The 17945-nt window shown below is 41.5% G+C and overlaps 1 pseudogene; it reads left to right on the top strand.

Annotated features, from left to right (window-relative positions):
* The first annotated feature begins 349 nt into the window (after nucleotides 1-349).
* On the top strand, nucleotides 350-17232 carry LOC121607635 (annotated as a pseudogene).
* Nucleotides 17233-17945: the final 713 nt, after the last annotated feature.

Below are 17945 nucleotides of genomic sequence, written 5' to 3'. Positions count from 1 at the left end.
TTGCATTTTTCAAAAAAGAATTAATGCGCTTAATGGAAACATCTCTAGAGTAGCAAACATTACACACACATTGCTAATCAGCTGTTTCAGCTCCGAGAGAAGAGGAAGCTGTTTCCGCTGTTGGCGTCTGCCAGGATGTTTCCAAAATATAAAAACATGCACACAACGATCGAAGACCTCTCTTTTATGCTATATACATTAAAATTGAATGAATTGAATTGAATTGTTTCTGGTTTGCACCTACTTCCTCAACTCTGTTTATTACAGCCATGCATAACATAGTTTATACTGCCCACTTCTGACAAAACTATGGATTATGTAGTCTAGTTTATTTGCTCCAAAGCAGTTGATGGAAACCGGCCTAATTCACACTCTTTATTTTGTTTTTGTGACATTTAATCATTTGATCAACTTGTCAACAGGTTATGTACCACAGTTTAAAGTAGCTGCAATTAAACCTGTTCTTGAAAGGCCTCTTATTGATCCAGGGTTTTTATCCAACTACAGATTTATAACTAACCTCCCCTCTCTCTCTAAAATCCTTGCGAAAGCAGTCAGCAATCAGCTGTGTGACTTTCTTCAGAACAACAGTTTACTTGAGGATTTCCAGTCAGGATGTAGAGTGCATCATAGCACAGAGACAGCACTGGTTAAAGTTACAAATGACCTTCAAATTGCATCAAAGGACTTGTCTCTGTACTAGTCTTGTTAGATCTTGGTGCTGCATTCGACACCATTGACCACAGTATCCTATTGCAGAGATTGGAACACTTACTTGGCATTAAAGGAACTGCACTAAGCTGGTTTAAATTCTGTTTTCCTACTTTGCAGACTGATTTGAGTTTGTACATGTTAATGATGACTCCTCTGTGCATCCTAGTCCTCCAAGTTAGTCATGGAGTTCTGCAAGTGTGTGTGTATGTGTGTGTGTGTGTGTGTGTGTGTGTGTGTGTGTGTGTGTGTGTGTGTTTGTGCTTGGACTGATAGCATTTGCCCCATGTGTGCTCTTGCTCCAATATTATCAGGAAAGACTATAAATTTTCATTGCTATGCAGATGATACCAGTTATATATATCAATGAAGCTGGATGAAACCTATCAGTTAACTAAACTTCAAGCGTGTCTTAAAGACCTGCTGGCTACTTTTTGAATCTAAATTCAAACCAAATGGAACTTACAGTACTTGGCCCTAAACACCTTAGAAACTCACCTTCTGATGATATAGCAACTCTGGATACACTGGTGCTGGCCTTGGACTGCCTTTTTGTAAAAATCAGGCACATCCTATCTTGACACAATGCAGAAAAACTAGTCCACACATTTATTACTTCCAGGCTGGATTATTGCAATTCTTTAGGCTGCCCCAATTTGTTGCTTAATACTCTCCAGATCCAGGATGCTGCAGCACCTGTTCTGACAAAAACAAGGAAAAGAGATCATATTTCTCTGATATTAGCTGTTCAGCATTGGTGCCTTGTAAAATCCAGAATAGAATTTAAAATCCTTCTCTTTAACAACAAACCCACAAAAGCCTGGTTCTGCTTGAGGTTTCTGCCTGTTAAAAGGAAATTCTTCCTCACCACTGTTGCCAAGTGCTTGGTCAAGGGGGAATTGTTGGGTGTCTGTAAATAAAGAGGTAAAGAGTATGGTCTGTACCAACTCTATATGGAAAGTGTCCTGAGACAACTTTATTTGTGACATATAAGTTAAATTTACAGGATACGTAAAATCCCAGTATTTGTCAAATCGTCTGTTCACCTAAGTGATAACAATCTTCCAAGTACCTTTTTGCGAATTTTTGCCTTGCCTGCCTGTCTGTCTGCCTCCCCGACTCCTGTTCTCTGTGCTCAGGTGCTGACCTCGTGCTCCAGCCTACGCCCTGTCAGTATGAACTGTGAGTAATCTGGAACTGGATTCCCTCTCGGCCTGTCCTCTCTCTGCTTACTCGTCAGCTTCAGTGTGTGAATCTCCCAGATTCACTCATGAAAAACCCATTGACTTTTTACGTACTTTTTACGTGCCTCTGTGTCTGAGTTTTAGCATTTGGGTCTGTTTACTCCTGTTTCAAACACAACATGGTCTATGCACACAAGTTTGGGACAGCTATTTAGTGTTTCTGGAGCTTCTGCAAAATAGCCTCCAATAACTTTCAGGTCACTGCTGATTTTGTAGGTATTCAGCCAAATTATTTTCCAGGAGTAGCTGTCGATGCATCCCTTAATACACACACCAAAAGTTTTTAACTTGTCATATGAATCAATGTGCCAGAGGTAATTGGATCACTTACAAAAGTACTGTCTCCTGTGAAGTCTCTGTTGCTGTCTGTATGCTGACCTCGCAGGATTCAGCTCAGCTAATGTGACTCTAACTTCTTTATTAGCTTTAAGGCCATTTTCTCAGCACTTCATAAACAGTCATCCATACCTGTGCATCTTCCCCATGTGTAGTTCAGTACGTTCATTACATAGGTATGCTACAGAATAGGAAGAAGTTTCATTATTTGACCAAGGTTTTTACCTTGGTCAAATAATGACCAAAACTTGATTAGCTGAGTTCTCTTCATTATATAGTGGTTATGTGCATGTGAAACAGGGTTTTGGAGAGAGTAAATGGAATATGAAGTGTATTTATGTAGCGCTTTTCTAGTCTGACAACCACTCAAAGTGCTGCATTCAACCATTTACACAATGGTAGCTAGGCCACCTGCTCATTACGAGCATTAACACACTCACACACCAATGTACAGCATTAGGAGCAATTTGGGGTTCAGTATCTTGGCCAAGGATACTTCGACATGTAGACTGCTGAGGCCAGGATTTGAACCAAGGATCTTCTGCCTTCTGAGCCTGAAATAGTTCGTTTTGAAAAAAAACTTCTAGCAGGTCATTGCTTTGCACCTCAATTATTTCATGTCTTAGGCTGTCAGGCACATCAGCTGGTTCCACATTAGGCATTAAGCAGCGTAGCACATATGTTCAGTTCGTTTTGTTTGCTTTTCATGTCTTGAAACCTCACATTAAGTGCCTGAAGGAGTTTTCACAGTCACCAGCATATTCATATGTCATCACAAGCATTTGTTCTTTCAGAGAAAGAAAATACAGAGAGAGAGTTCTCTCCAGGTATTGCTACTTACTGGTCCAGCCAAAAAAATGAACAAATGAACAACATATCACATGTTAATTAGTGAGTTTTCGAGGTGCTCGTCGGATTTTTTTTTTCCTGAACAGAGCCAGACCAGCTGCTTCCTCCTTTTTCCATTTTTGCACTAAAGTAAACGCCTGCAGGCTCTGGCTTTAAATTTGATAATTAGTTGAGAATGGTATTGATCTTCTCATCCTGCTCTCTGCCAAAACGTAAACACACGTATAATCCAGAATGTCAGACTGTTTGTTTTATAAAATTGTGTGTCTTTAGTGTATTAATCAGATATACTAAATAGTGACAACAACACCAAAATTGCTAAGTTATAACTCTGTGTTGTGGCCAACATAGATGGCGACATTCTAGGATCACATTGGTCAGTGTTCATTAAGTCAGTGAAGAGCTTCATTTTTTTAAAGGTTGGTTGTAATTGTTCTCTTTGAATTTGATAATGGTTATTTGTACATAAACATGTAACTGCCATTTTTATGCTAAGCTATTTCTGGACGGCCTAAATAATTATCACAAAGTGATGATTGTTAAAAACAACTTAAAAAAACAACAAAAACCCAGAATGAATAAGTGCACTTGTGTAGAACTTTGCTTGTGCTTTGATTCACTGAAACAGCTTATTTGTACTAAAGTCTCATAGCCCAGCTGTAGCACAAGTTGTTCTAGCTGAGGTGCTTACATCTGCTGCATTATAGTTTAGCTACTTACCTCACTGGCTCATGTATTTATTGACGTGATTCAAAGGATTATCTGTCCTTCAAATGTGTTATTTATGAGAGTCTGACGGGTCAGTGGTTTAGGGGCATTGCTAACCGAGGGGAAATGTAAAGATTAAAATTACGCAGCCTTTCTGATTTGTAATGGCTTGGTTCTTCATACAGGTAACATAGTTGACCTTTTTAAGCTGGTTGTGATTTATCATGTATGTCCCTGCAGCAGATAATTTTTGTATTATGTACTAAATAATTCATTTATTACTGATCATAGAACAACTTAATAGAACAGTAAATAGTCATCTTTATTTGTGGAGTTCTTAATCATTGTTACAGTGTGAAAGAGCTTCACAATCCTCACATTATGAAATGAGAAAGGATAGACCCTAAGCTAACAAGAAAAACTCATTTGCAGGCTAACCTTATTCAGGACTGTATTAATGAATTTAAATTCAACGTGCAGTAGTTCCACCATTTTGTTATAGGATCAGACTGAAGGTCGAGGAGGCATGGTGGAAGGTAAGTTTGGTTATGGTGTGATTGAAACGTAACAGGTTGTCTGAAGTGAATGGCAATATCAAATTATGTTAATATTCCATTTGAATTAACAGAAAGGTTTTTGAATGTAAATTCATTCTCATATCACTTCACCTTTTAATCCATAGCTGAATTTTAGTGGCTTAAACACAAATTTGGACAGAACTTCTGTGTCTGTCGCTTTATGTGGCCAGTGGGACATGTATTATTAAAAACCATTCAAACAAACACTGTTCACCTCTCAAGTCTCTTCAAGGCAACAAATGCATGTATAACTAAAGCAATTTATTGGAACAATAGTGTTTTTGAAAGACATGGAAAAAATTGTCTTTTTGGAAATAGTTTTTCTTTTTTTAAAAAAACACAATAACAATGACAGAAGATGTGCAGATGTACAGCCTTGACAAAAGTATGTACTCTTTCACTGGCTATACATGATATTATCATTACAGTACCTTTCTCTTATGTGGGCAGCTTTTATTAGTCACACATTTAGTTGGTTTGAAAAGAATTATCTTGACTAAATATAAAATGTCACCTGATTCATCGATTCATGACCTTCACCGATATCTCAGGCCTGGTGAATTAGGAAAAAAAAATTGCTATAGACTATGATCTTCTGTCATTATTCCTTCAAATCATGTCTATGTGCCCGTAGAGATGTGTGTATCACATTGTTTTCTCTCCTCTTCCTCTATTTTACCTGCATTGCAGCAAACACTGCATCTTGTAAGCATGTACAGTAAAATATTAAAGCAGGAAGGAGGCATAACATATCATTAAAACTCATTTTTCTCAAGTTGCTGCTTCACAAAACCCATCAGCTGTGAGGGAGATTATATGTCACAAATTCTCCATTTTGTCCCAAATGTAAATGAGGAATAAAAATTGGGCTTCTTTTTCTGAACAGCAGGTCAATATTTTTGGAAACACTGGATTCTACATCAGTCATGGACAGTGCGTGAACGTGACTGAAGCTGGAGAAAAGGTTCATGTGGTGCTGACAGAGATGCTGATGTTAAAATGTTAGTATGGGCATGCACTTTCCACATAACCCTGTGTGGATTTAGAAATCTTAGAAACTCTTGTTATTAAATGGTCCTGCTATTTCTCTGCACCACTCTGCAGCTGTATTGTCAATAAGGTAGGATGAAAACTATTCTTTCTCTTTCTTTGTAGTCATTTCAAAAGTAATTTGGTCAGGGTGACAGTCCAAAAAACAAAAACAGAGTCATAGAGACAAGAAATCCCAAAGTAAAACTTTTTTTCAATTATCACCACAAGATGAGCTGTGCGTATTTGCATCTTCATAGTTCTACTCAGTTCGTGGTAACTGAGACCTCAGTCGGGCTGCGCTGAAGTTATCTGCCTGTGTACAGTCTGGTTTTATTGCCATGGGCCTCAGGTCTGTTTGTCACTATGTAACACCTGAGTGCCTTTCCATAAGCTCTGATCACGAGGTGCATGGAAATCATTATTGAAGCGAAAGGAGAGACAAAGAGTGTGAATGGTGGGGGACATGTTCTTTTCACCACTGCTCATTAATTGGTGGAACATCATGCTGTTTCCAGGTCTGTCTCTATTTTGGGTCTGTTCGTCATTTTGTATAAGGTGCTATTAACCTCAGGTCTATTTTGGGCAATGTATGACTTTCCTCAGGCCCCTTTCAGATTCAATCACTTATCTTTAGCCATGCTAGCAGCCTGGCTCTTAGGATGGCAGTGTTGTTCAGTAGGTAGGTAGGTCAGTCTGTTGGTTGGTGTACCACTTTGGTGAAATATCTCAACAGCTGTTAGATGGATTGGCACGAAATTTTGGTTCACAGATGATGAATGCTAATGACTTTCATAATTCCTGACTTGTCATGTTGCACCACAAGCAGGTTACAGTTTTTACTTGTCCTTTAAATATCTCAACATGTACAAGATGGACTGCCACAACATTTTGCACAGACTTCCATGGTTACAAGGGGATGGAGCCTAAGGTCTTCAGTGATCCCCCCACTTTTCCTGTAGCACCACCACAAGGCTCACATTTGGGGTTGTTAGTTAAATGTCCTTTGACATATTGGATGGACTGCCGTGAAACACAATGACATTTCAGGAAACACAACATAGAAAAAAAAAACCTGACATTTCACAAAATACAAAAACATTTCACAAAACCAAAAGTTTTGTGTTAAATGTCTGCCATGGCTTTGAGTGTTAGTTTAGTTATTTCCTGTTTGATGTTGAAAATGTTTTTGTCATATGTCATTTTTTGCGTCACTTCCTGTGTTTTTTTGCCTTGTGATTGTTGATTTGTTTCACCTGTCCTTTCTTAACATTCCCTCCCTAGTGCATTTAAGTTTGTGTTCTGTCAGTCTGTGCTAGTTTGTCTTTATACCTCATGTGTAAAGTGCTCCAGTCCTTTCCCATACTTTCCCAATAGAAAGGTGCCTGTGAACAGTGAGTGATTAAGTTTTGTTAAAATCTCCTCTGCTAAACAGTTAGAACCCATTTTTAAATAAGTTGGAATGGGATCAAGAGCACAGGTAGAGGATTTTAACTCACAGACAACTTTCTTGATAAGTTCCACGTCCACCGGTGTAAAGCAGTGCATGGCAAATCAGGCACTTCCTGTCTCAAAATGATGCAGAAAAACTAGTCCACGCATTTCTTACTTCCAGCTGGATTATTGCAATTTCTTACTATCAGGCTGTCCCAATTCGTTGCTAAATACTCTTCAACTAATCCAGAATGCTGCGGCACGTGTTCTGACAAAAACCAGGAAAAGAGACCATATTTCTTCGATATTAGCCGCTCTCCACTGGCTGCCTGTAAAATCTCGAATAGAATTTAAAATCCTTCTCCTTACCTACAAAGCATTAAATGGTCAGGCACCATCTTATCTTAAAGAGCTCATAGTACCCTATTACCCCAGTAGAACATTGCAATCCCAGAATGCAGGCTTACTTGTGGTTCCTAAAGTCTCTAAAACCAGAATGGGAGCCAGAACCTATAGCTATCATCTCCTCTCCTGTGGAACCATCTTCCAGCTATTGTCTGGGAAGCAGACACCCTCTCTACATTTAAGAGCAGGCTCAAAACTTTCCTTTTTGATAAAGCTTACATTCAGGGCTGGCTCAGGCTTGCCTTGGATCAGCCCTTAGCTATGCTGCCATAGGATTAGGCTGCTGGGGGATGACACCCAAACCTCTGTTCTGTTGAAAGGTAATGCCTTGAAATGGTAAGGAAGTGACATCATGTTCGATTTCAGTGTCTAATGTAGAGAAGTGTGTGTAGTGTGAGGCTGATAATGTGCTCATTGTTGTGCAGCTCTGGGCTGAGGTTTTGCTCCTTCACTCTCGGGTTTCACTAACTGTGTGTTATTTTTTAGAGTGTAAGCAATTGTAAAAAACTGTTAACATCACTGATTGTGCCAGACCTTCTGAGTGCCCTCCCATATTTGTTATACGTCATGGGCATTAGAGATAAGGAGTTGTATCTGAAGTTCCAGCTCACCGCAGACTTGATGCTAGCAAGTTATTTAGCAAGTGCGCCAGCCCAAGAAGGTTGCTAAACAAATATGCTCCCAGTCCCAGCCACCAGAGCTGCAAGTAGTTAATGTTCACGTTGAAAGATGGCATGGGGAGCAAAGCTGGAAAGGAAACACTGCATGAGAAGGAAGAAGCATTCCTAAAAGTGTCCAGAACTGCGGTAAGTGTTGAAACAACCAGCACTATGTTAAACGAAATGTCCTTCTTTTAAGTGTACATGTAAAATGGGATGACCTTGGACACTGGATGAGGTCATAGAAAGTATGGGACAGTTTCAGTTTATGTGAGAAGCTAGTGAGGTAGCAAGCCTGGATGAATGGATTGTTACTCTTGACACTGAAAAAAAAAAACTCCTAAGCTTTAAGATAGAACCGGGGCAGATGAGACTGTCACAAGTGTAAAGACAAGCTCAGCTGTATAGGGTGGCTCAAAACTAATACTGTGTACAGAGACAAAAAATAGTCATGTATTTGATTAACGGGACACAGTGCAATGCAGGGCACAAAAAAGATGACACAACCCACAGAGTGGTGTGTACCTCAAGACTTTGAAGTACTTGAATTAGTGTGTGTTTTCCATGTGTTGAGTATGTGTTACCAGTTCATTAAATGCCGGTGAGTGTTCAAGACTTTGCACGTCCTCACTTTCTTAGATGTCAAGCAGACATTATACCAAATGTACCCATTGCAGTTTGCATACAGGGCAAAAAGGGGAGTAGGTGATGCAAGCCTGACACCTCTTCATGCTGTATCATATGCATATGCAGTTTTATACATGGGCTTTTCAGCTTTTAACACCATGCGTGCAAATACACTTTTCAAGGGTCTTTGTAACCTGCACATTCTCTCCGCCTTGGTTTTATGTATCAAAGACTTTTTACATAACTGAGTCATGTCATGTCATCTGAACTGATGTTTCTCTCTGTTACAGGGGTCCCTCAGGACTGTAGTCTTTCCCGTTTTCCCATATTTTTACCAATGAGATCAGATACACATACAATTACCTAATCTTTGTGAAGTACGCAGATAATATGGCTCTGGTACCTTGGCTGACCAGTGTTCTTTGCACTGTTTGTAGACTATGTTGCAGAGCTGAGTGGTTTGATAAAAGCAATCTTAAACTCAACGTAAATAAATCCAAGGCGATTAACCCAGGAGACAACAGGACCACCATGCCCTACCCACTACCACTACCAGTGCAGATTAATCACTAAGACAGTTTGAAGTACCCTGGCACTGAAATAGACTAAACCCACTCTTTCTCGGGGAATGGCAAGGCTGTTTATAAAAAGGCCCACCAGCAACTTTTGCTGCTGCAGAAACCAAGAGGGTTCAGTGTAAAAAAAAAAAAGGAGATCTGAGCAGTGTCAACCAATGGACGATTGAAAGGCTATTAACCTTCAACATTGTGTCTTTCCCCCTTTGCCACTTGTCTGTGAGGAACGAAGCCAAACTCTCCAAAATCACAGGTTGCACACTGACCCAGCTCTCAAAACATTATGCAAACACAATAAACAGAATGACGAACAAAATCTGCGATGAAACATCCCTGATACCGTTTTTGAGATTATGCCATCGGGACAGAGGTTCAAGAGCATTGAAATGCTGTTTTAAGAAATCATTTGCAACTAAGGAGCCAACCTATGGACTCACTGAGCTGAGCCAGCATACAGCATTCTATATTTAGAGGTTGTTGTTTTTTTGTTTTTTTTGGATTGATTTGATGCCCATGCACCAGCAAAAGACAAATGATTGATGATCCATGATTGCCTGCATTAATGGACAATAAAGTTTTTGAATCTTGAATCTATTTCATATAGATTTTTAGTCTATTTCGTTTCCACACACAAGTTTACCTCATCCCTCTGCATCCTTCTTCTCATCTTCCCTTCTTACTTTCCACCACTCACCATTGCTTTCTATTGCTCTCCCTGGGTCTTTCGGTGTTCCTTTCCATTCGCTCATTTCATTTTTACTGGACAGCAGGCCAGCTGACAGCATGTGATGAGAGGAGAATGCACAGCAAGTATGAGCCCATTTCCACACTTGACCTTGTGAAAATATGAAGCATCCCCATCTATTGCTCTCCCCCCTCAGTACTTCCGTTCCATATTTTGTCACCTCTTTGTCATTTTAAGTCTGTCCATCTGTCCTCCTCAGTTAATTTTTTCCTGTCTCCTTTTCGTTCCGTTGTCCTTTTGTCTGTACCATCTTACTTTGCACACTGCCTCCTTCTGTCCAATTTCTTTTTTAAAATGCTTTGCCTCCTCCTCTCTTTTATCATCCTCTTCCCCCACACCTCCCTCTTTCTTCCACCTTTCTTTCTGCCCTCTCCCAGCTCCTCTCCTTGTTTCTCTCCCTCCTCCCTCTCTTTTCCCTCTCCAGGTGATGGAGGTGTGTTTTTATCGGAAGTGACAGTGTAAAGAGCTGTATAAAGGTTACAATGGCTTTCTCTATGACACTGCCATATTACTTATCACATTCACACTGTCACACACAGAGACACGCACACACAGACACACACACACAAACATATTTTCTCCCAGGGCACTATGCTGCATCCTCGGACACCTAATAGAAGGAGTGAGGGATTCTTATTCATTCCTGTGTTGTCTTTCTCTCACACACATATACACACACACACTTAGTAAAGGTGCATATAAATACAAATCTAAACATACAAAGAATACATGCATATGTGCACACAACCTGTTTTCATTCCCAGGCTGTCAAATACCAACAACAGTTTGTCATGCCTGTCTCATACAGACAGTGTGCCTGCCAGAAAACCTTTCTAACCTGTTAACATTTTGTAATGGTTGCAGCTTGGTTAGGTTTGGAAAAAATATCAAGGATTGAGTTGACATAAGTATGTTTATGGAGGTTATGTGACTGAACTCATGTACGTAAACTTTTGGTCAGTCAGGTAACACGAACCCTTGGTCTCCTTGGTGAAAGGTCAGGATGGAGGTGGAGGACTGACTGCAGGGGAACAAAGCCAGAGAGGTTTGGAGGGGCTTAAAAACCACCTCAGGGCACAGCAGCGAGAACGGCAGGGGCCCAGAATCTGGATATAGGGAATGGGCAAATGAGCTGAACCTGTTTTTCAAGAGACCAGACGGCGTTACTTGAATCACCTGCACATCAACGCCAGCAAGACCAAGGAGATGGTAAAGGGATCACAGATCACACCAGTGAGCATCCAGGGTATGGACACTGAGATTGTGGGGAAGTACAAATACCTGAGCATGCACTTCAAGAACAAACTGGACTGCCCTCTGGACACCACTGAGAATGCAGATGAGAGGAGGATGTTAGCAAAGCTGACATCAATCATTGACTACCCCCGCCCCCCTTCAGCAACAGACTGCTGCAACCACTCTGTAAGAAGGAACGCTACCACAGGTCCATGGGTGGATCTCATTTCTCAAAATTGTCGTTTCCTCGCTCCTCGATCCTCGCTCGAACCGGAAGTACTTCTGGTCCGCCATATTGCCGGCCGTCCCAAAGCGAAAATTGCGGCTCTGAGGAGCGAGGATCGAGGAGCGAGGAGGGCTCTCGGAGGAGCTATGAGCGAGGATACATCAGTGCATCCTACCCGGAAGTCTGTCAACTGAACGGTATGAAGACTCCGCCCCCACAGCTGGCACGTTTGAACGAGGTGGAGAAAGTGCGCTAGTGTAAATATCCTGCAGTGAATGGCTGTAATTCAGATGAGCCTAACTTAAAGTTACGTTCTCCAAAGAGCGATAATACAAGAACATGAGGATCCGTCATGTTTCAATCACGTAAGAGATGATGTATAGTGAGCAGGGACCATAGGAACCTGCTCACTATTATCCCGCTTTGAACTCTGCTCACTACTAAAGCATTCAATACAAAGTGACACAAAATAGTGATTAAAACATATTTATTGATTTAAAATGAGTCTACTCTCGTCTGTCATCGCTCTCACTGCGCAGCGGCTCTGAAAGCAAAACACTTACGTTGCGTAACAACCGCCTCTCAATGTGCGCAGGTCGGCAGGCAGGGAAACTTATTTCTTTACAGATATTCAGAGAAATCATGTCAAATGTGGAGAAGAGACGGAATATCCCAGACCTGAGAGAGACGTAGCTGGAGACAGAGTTTGGTTTACCGCTATTATTTCTACTGATGGGTAAAAGTCCCGCAGCAGCTGATTTCTGCGTTCAGCGTCAGACATTAAAACATCTGTCTCCAGTTTTGTCTCCACTCAGCAGTCTTTAATCTACAACCTGTTCTAACACTAACACATCGGCCTCTCGTCACTTTTTCTGCGTGTTATCTGAGTGAAATAATGTGTTTCATGGCTCGTAGGTTTCTCTTCACTAACAGGTCTGAAATGTGTCTCATTGAACGGGACAGAAGACACAGCGAGGCTGATAAAGTTCAGGTCAGAAAATGACACCTGTTCACCTGGAAGAGGCGTCCAGCCAAGAATGAACTCATTAATTCTCATGTGTGTTAATAAAAGTGTTTCATATTTACTTGCTAGTGCTGGAGACTTTTTAACAATGTAAATATAAGTATGAAATGTAAATATATCGAGGGCGGGGGGCGGTGGGGGTGTGAATATAACGGTAACTGCAGCAGCTCCAGCTGTGTCGCGTCATCAGAAACAGACGTCGCTTCACGTGACGCTTCAGAGGAAAGGACGTCTCAATTCTCATAAAACATGTTTCCTCGTTTCTTCTCTCCTTGCGTGGTTTCCTTGCGTCCTCTCATGCATCCCTGGTGGGAGGGACTAAGACGCAAGGAAAAGACGCAAGTGAGGGAAACGAGGATGCAATTTTGAGAAATGGGATGTACCCCATGTGTGTGTTTAACTGCAGGGCATGACTGACAGGTGTGGCCCAGCCCCTCCTCTCCTGAGCACACCTGATCTCAATCATTCAATCAAGCTGCATCAACGTCTCCTCACCAGCATTGGTTGAATCGTCTGTTCACCTATTTGGTAATGCAATGATCGACCCAATGAACTTCTTGCCTTTTTGTCTGCCCGCCTGCCCACCTGCCCACCTGCCCACCTAGTCTTGTCCTCTGTGCTCAGATGCCTGCCACATGCTCCAGCCTATGCCTGTCTGCATCGTGAGTAACAGCTTGGATGCTCTTTCGGACCTGTCTTCCCTGGATTTTCTTTTGGATACGATACCTCTGACCTGTTTGCCTGCTCTATGGATTGATTCTCTTCCACAGACTCTGACAATCTGAGGAAAAGGCTGTTAAACTGTTTAAACTCCCTTCTCCAGCTTCTTTGTCTGTGTCACAGTGTTTGAGTCCATATACTTGCCGTGAACATAACATGCCATGAATGGGTTTACATTGGAGTTAGTTTGTCTCATACAAATGCTAAAGAGTATCTTGTGCATCTTCATGAGACGCCAAGGGGTGTGACAAAATGGTATTTGATGACCTGGGAATTGCAACGACCAGCCACACACTGCCTGTGACAAGCAAAATAACAAACTGGTCAACACTGGATATGGTGCAGACATCATGTATTTATGAAGACATACACACATGCAGCTCCCTCTGCACTAAAAGCTCTTCTGTGGCCTGTCTGCTCAGATTTTACATTATCATTGATAAAACTAATAGAAGCAAATAGAATTAGGCCAGAAATTGAAGTCACTGTAAACCAGATTCAGATATCTGTATTACTTTTGAAAACACCAAAATGAAATATATGGATTTAGATTGTGTTCAGGTAATTTTAGACCAAAAAGCAATCTAACAAAAATACATTACAGTTTTGATTTTCAGCTTCATTCACAACTTAACTAATAAAAAATGTAACTCTAGTGGGTAAACAGCCCATAAGTCTTCTGCTCGTCCCAAGCATGGCTGGAGGAAGTGGCCCGTTGTCCTCTGAGCAAGGATCTCTCAGATCTGTTTGACACCATCACAGTTGTCTCACATGAGACTGGATTACCTCAGCTGACGATGAGAGAGGCATGGGGCTCCTGGTAGCATTATTGTTAAGACCAAAGGAGGCTGTGGTTCTGTTGCACTCTTCAGACTGTTGTAGCCATGAGAGAGAGTCGAAGGACAAAGCAAAGATACAGGAGAACAAAATACTGCTACAGTGAGAGGAAAAAGAATCCTTAAACTGCCGAGAATATCTGGATGTGATATGGTCAAAAGCTCCAGAACAGCTACTGAATGGACATTGAGGTGACATTGTTTTGTCAGTAAAATTACTATAACAGAAATGGGTTAGTAGTAGTATGTCTGACACTTGGGACATTAGGGATGGTCATTCATTGGAGTAGTAGTGAAAGATGCTATGCAGGTGAACCTCAGTGTAGCCTACTGGACTTGAGGACCGCCAGCTGATGTTGGAGCCAGCACTGGTTTCATGGTGACATGTTCAACTGTTGGTAAACAGCTTTGACTGACGCGGACTTCTGACTGAATGAACTGCTGACCAAGGCTTCAACCAAATGTCTTTGTGTCAAAAACATTTCATCCTTGTTTACCAGAGATTTAAAGAAACTAAGTGAGCAAACACTGGTGAGGTCAAAAATACATACAAACACACAGAAAGATGCTGGAGCCCTCCAGCTTCCCTGTGTTTTGACTGTTGGATCATTCAATTTTGATCCTCATACACACACACACACACACACACACACACACACACACACATATTGATTGACAGCAGTGTGATCATAAAGCCTTCTTAAATATGACAGGCCGCCATATACACCCACCAGCTATGTGTGTGTGCTGCGGATGATTTCTCTGTGTGTATTTCTGTGCACATTTTTTCTGGTGCATACGTTCATGCATCAACTCTTCTCTAATTTTCTGTGAATTCTGTCTTCCTAATCTGTAATTGTGAATAATTTTCAGATGTGATAACAACCTTCTGTAACAAGTTTAACTGTCTCTTTGTGTACCTGTATCGTTGGAATCTGTACCTGTGTGTGTGTGTGTGTGTGTGTGTGTGTGTGTGTGTGTGTTCTTTATTCTTCCTCAGTCCTCCCGTCAGTCAGTCTCGGGGGGAGTGAAACTTGTTTGTCAGCTGTCAGACACACACACACTCACTGAAAAATGCTAAAGATCTGCTCTGCACCTGCTCTGGGGAGAAATGTTCCCTCTGACACACACAGATTTCTCAAAGAGGCATACACCCACATACAGTACATAGCAAACACACACACACATTCTTGTAACGCTTAAAGATGCACATGTGATCTCACACTGAAGCAGCTTTATGCCATACGCCTTCATGTGCCTCCTTCGTGACGGCTTGTCGAGTTCGTTAATGGAAGAATCCCCACAGAAAGACAGAGATATTCTTTTCTATTCAGCCTGTCAGCTACATTTAATCCAAAGCCGCCGTCTTCGAGGGCGCGTACTTTTAGCATTTAGGGTCTGGTGGGAATTGGATGCATGTCTGTGATTTTACAAGTGGGTTCTTCAACAAATTGAGTTTTATAAGATTACTAGACTGAAGATGTTTTGTTTATGATTTACTCAGCTTCGAAGTCAATCTTTATTCATGCCAAATGTGAAAAGTACACTCAGCTTGTATTAGGAGAGATTGGATTACTTCTGAAGACAGGCTGACCAAAAGTAAAACAGCTTCTTGTTTTTGTGTGTACATTTTTGTTGGCTCTTTCTTTCTTTTTCCTCCCCCCACATCTCTTTCTCCCTCTCTTTCTCTCCATCTTTCTATTGTCATCATCTCCCCTTTCTTTTCCAACTGAGTGAGAAGTAATAATGCAGTATATATGGTGTTAGTGGGCTTTGTTTATGTGTGTGCAATCATGTACAGGTATTTCTGTCATTGTGTGTTATGGGAAACAGAGTCTAATGTGTTTATAATTGACTCCAGCTCCAGCAGGCTGACTCAGTGGGCAACAGATGCCAAGGTTGCTGCTGCCACAGGCTGTGTGCTTTGTGAGTGTGTGTGTATGTGAGAGAGTGAATATATACAGTATACTGAGCATGTCTGGAACAACAAAGATTGTCACATGACACTTTCCATATAAAACATGTCTAGACCTTACTTTTTAATGTACAGAGACACAATTCCAACAAGAAAGAGAGAGAGAGAGCTGCACAGTGATGACAACAATAATAACAGCTATAATAATAATAGAAATTAAACTAAAAATAAAATAATATTATGTGCATGATAGTATATGTGACAATAATAGCAATATCACTAATAAAATAACAGACGTAGTCATGCAGGGCGATGGTAGTTGTCGAGACCATGAACCATTGGAGGCTGCAAGATTAGAGAACACAAAGACTCCATGGGAAAAGCCAAGTTAGTATCATGCATTTCTGAGACAAGAATGCATACAAATAGAGAGGGAAGGAAAGAGAAGCTCAGTGTATCATGGGAAGTTCCCTGGCAGTCCAAGCCCAAAACGCATGACTAGTCTGAGCCAACCCTAACTGCAATCTTTAAAAAAGAGGAAAGTTTTTAGCTTTAGAGTCTCAAATGTAGAGAGGGTGTCTGCCACCCTGGAAGATGGTTCCACAGGAGAGGAGCTTGAAAGCTGAAGGCTCTGGTTCAAATTCTACTTTTGGAGACTTTAAGGACCACAAGTAAGTCTGCATTCTTGGAACGCAGTGTTCTAGAGGGCTAAAGGGTACTTTGAACTCTTTAAGATATGATGGTGCCTGACCATTTAGGACTTTGTTGGGAATGATTAGTATTTTAAATTCTATTCTAGATTTAACAGGGAACCAGTGCAGAGGGGCTAATATGGGAGAGATATTTAGCTTCTTAGTCTTTGTCAGAACACATGCTGCTGCATTCTAGATCAGCTGGTGAGCTGATGCAGGAAGTACATCCTTTGTTGTGTCTTCTTAATGATTGAGGCTATGTTTGAAGGCCACCTTAGGCCCTGGGAGACTTTGGATCCCAGAGACCTTAAAGTTTCCATAACCGAAACAGTGTTGTTGAGGATGGGAATATGGGACAGTGTTGAGAGGCTTCTCCTGAAGTCCACTCCTCTTCACAGTTTTAAGCATGTTCAGCTCCATGTTGTTCTCACTGCACCAGAGGACCAGCTCTTTGTCCTCCCATCTGTATGCTGACTCATCACCATCTTGTAGTGACTACTGTATCATCTACAAACTTCAGGAGTTAAACAGGTAGGTCTCCTGAGGTGCAGTCATAGAGGGAGAAGAGCAGGGTTGAGAGCACACATTCCTGAGGTGCTCCAGTGCTAATGGTCCTGGTGCAGGATGTGATTTTTCACAGCCTCTGCTCTTTCTTCTCTGTCAGGAAGTTTGTTATCCACTGACAGGTGGAGGATGGCACAGTAAGCTGGGTAAGTCTTGAGTGGAAGATTACTGGGATGACCCTGTTGAAAGCCAAGCTGTGGTCTACAAACAGGATCGTTGCATTATGTCCCTCTGTGGTCGAGGTGCTGCGGGATGTAATTCAGTCCCATGCTGACTGCATCCTCCATTGACTTCTGTAGTGTCTTTCAGCTGAAACAAAGAAAACACCAGAGAGTGCTGCTCGGTGCTGCCGAGTCTGCCAACCACAGTGCCATCTTGATGTGAGGATAATTTCAGGTTTGATTCTGATGAATACATTAATAATAACTAGTGACACGTGGCAAACATTAATGGAGTTCCAGACAGTACTGTTAGTCTGTCCTAATCTAAATAAAGAAACATGAGTTTGCAGTGTACTGTGGAAACAAGCACCATCTCATTGTGACAGTCTGCAATTAAATGATTAGGCATGTTGGAAGGTTTGGGTCCGTGCTGCCTGGTTAATGATGTGTTTGAGAGCGTTGGAGTCAGCGAAGACGACCAAAAGTGCACAATCACACTCGTCTGAGGTTTCCACAATGCTCGTTGTTTATTATAATAATCACACATCAACCTTACAAAGCCCGGTTGTACGGCTACTATCTCATCATACATGAAATAAAATAGTGTCCACACGAACCCTAACGTTGCTGTTGAGTTGAGAGGTGAAAAGTAAAGCGGGAGCTTGGTCGCT

The sequence above is a fragment of the Chelmon rostratus genome, chromosome 6, assembly GCF_017976325.1.
Source record: "Chelmon rostratus isolate fCheRos1 chromosome 6, fCheRos1.pri, whole genome shotgun sequence".
Lineage (NCBI taxonomy): Eukaryota > Metazoa > Chordata > Actinopteri > Chaetodontiformes > Chaetodontidae > Chelmon > Chelmon rostratus.
This window is presented reverse-complemented; position numbering and strand designations above follow the sequence as displayed.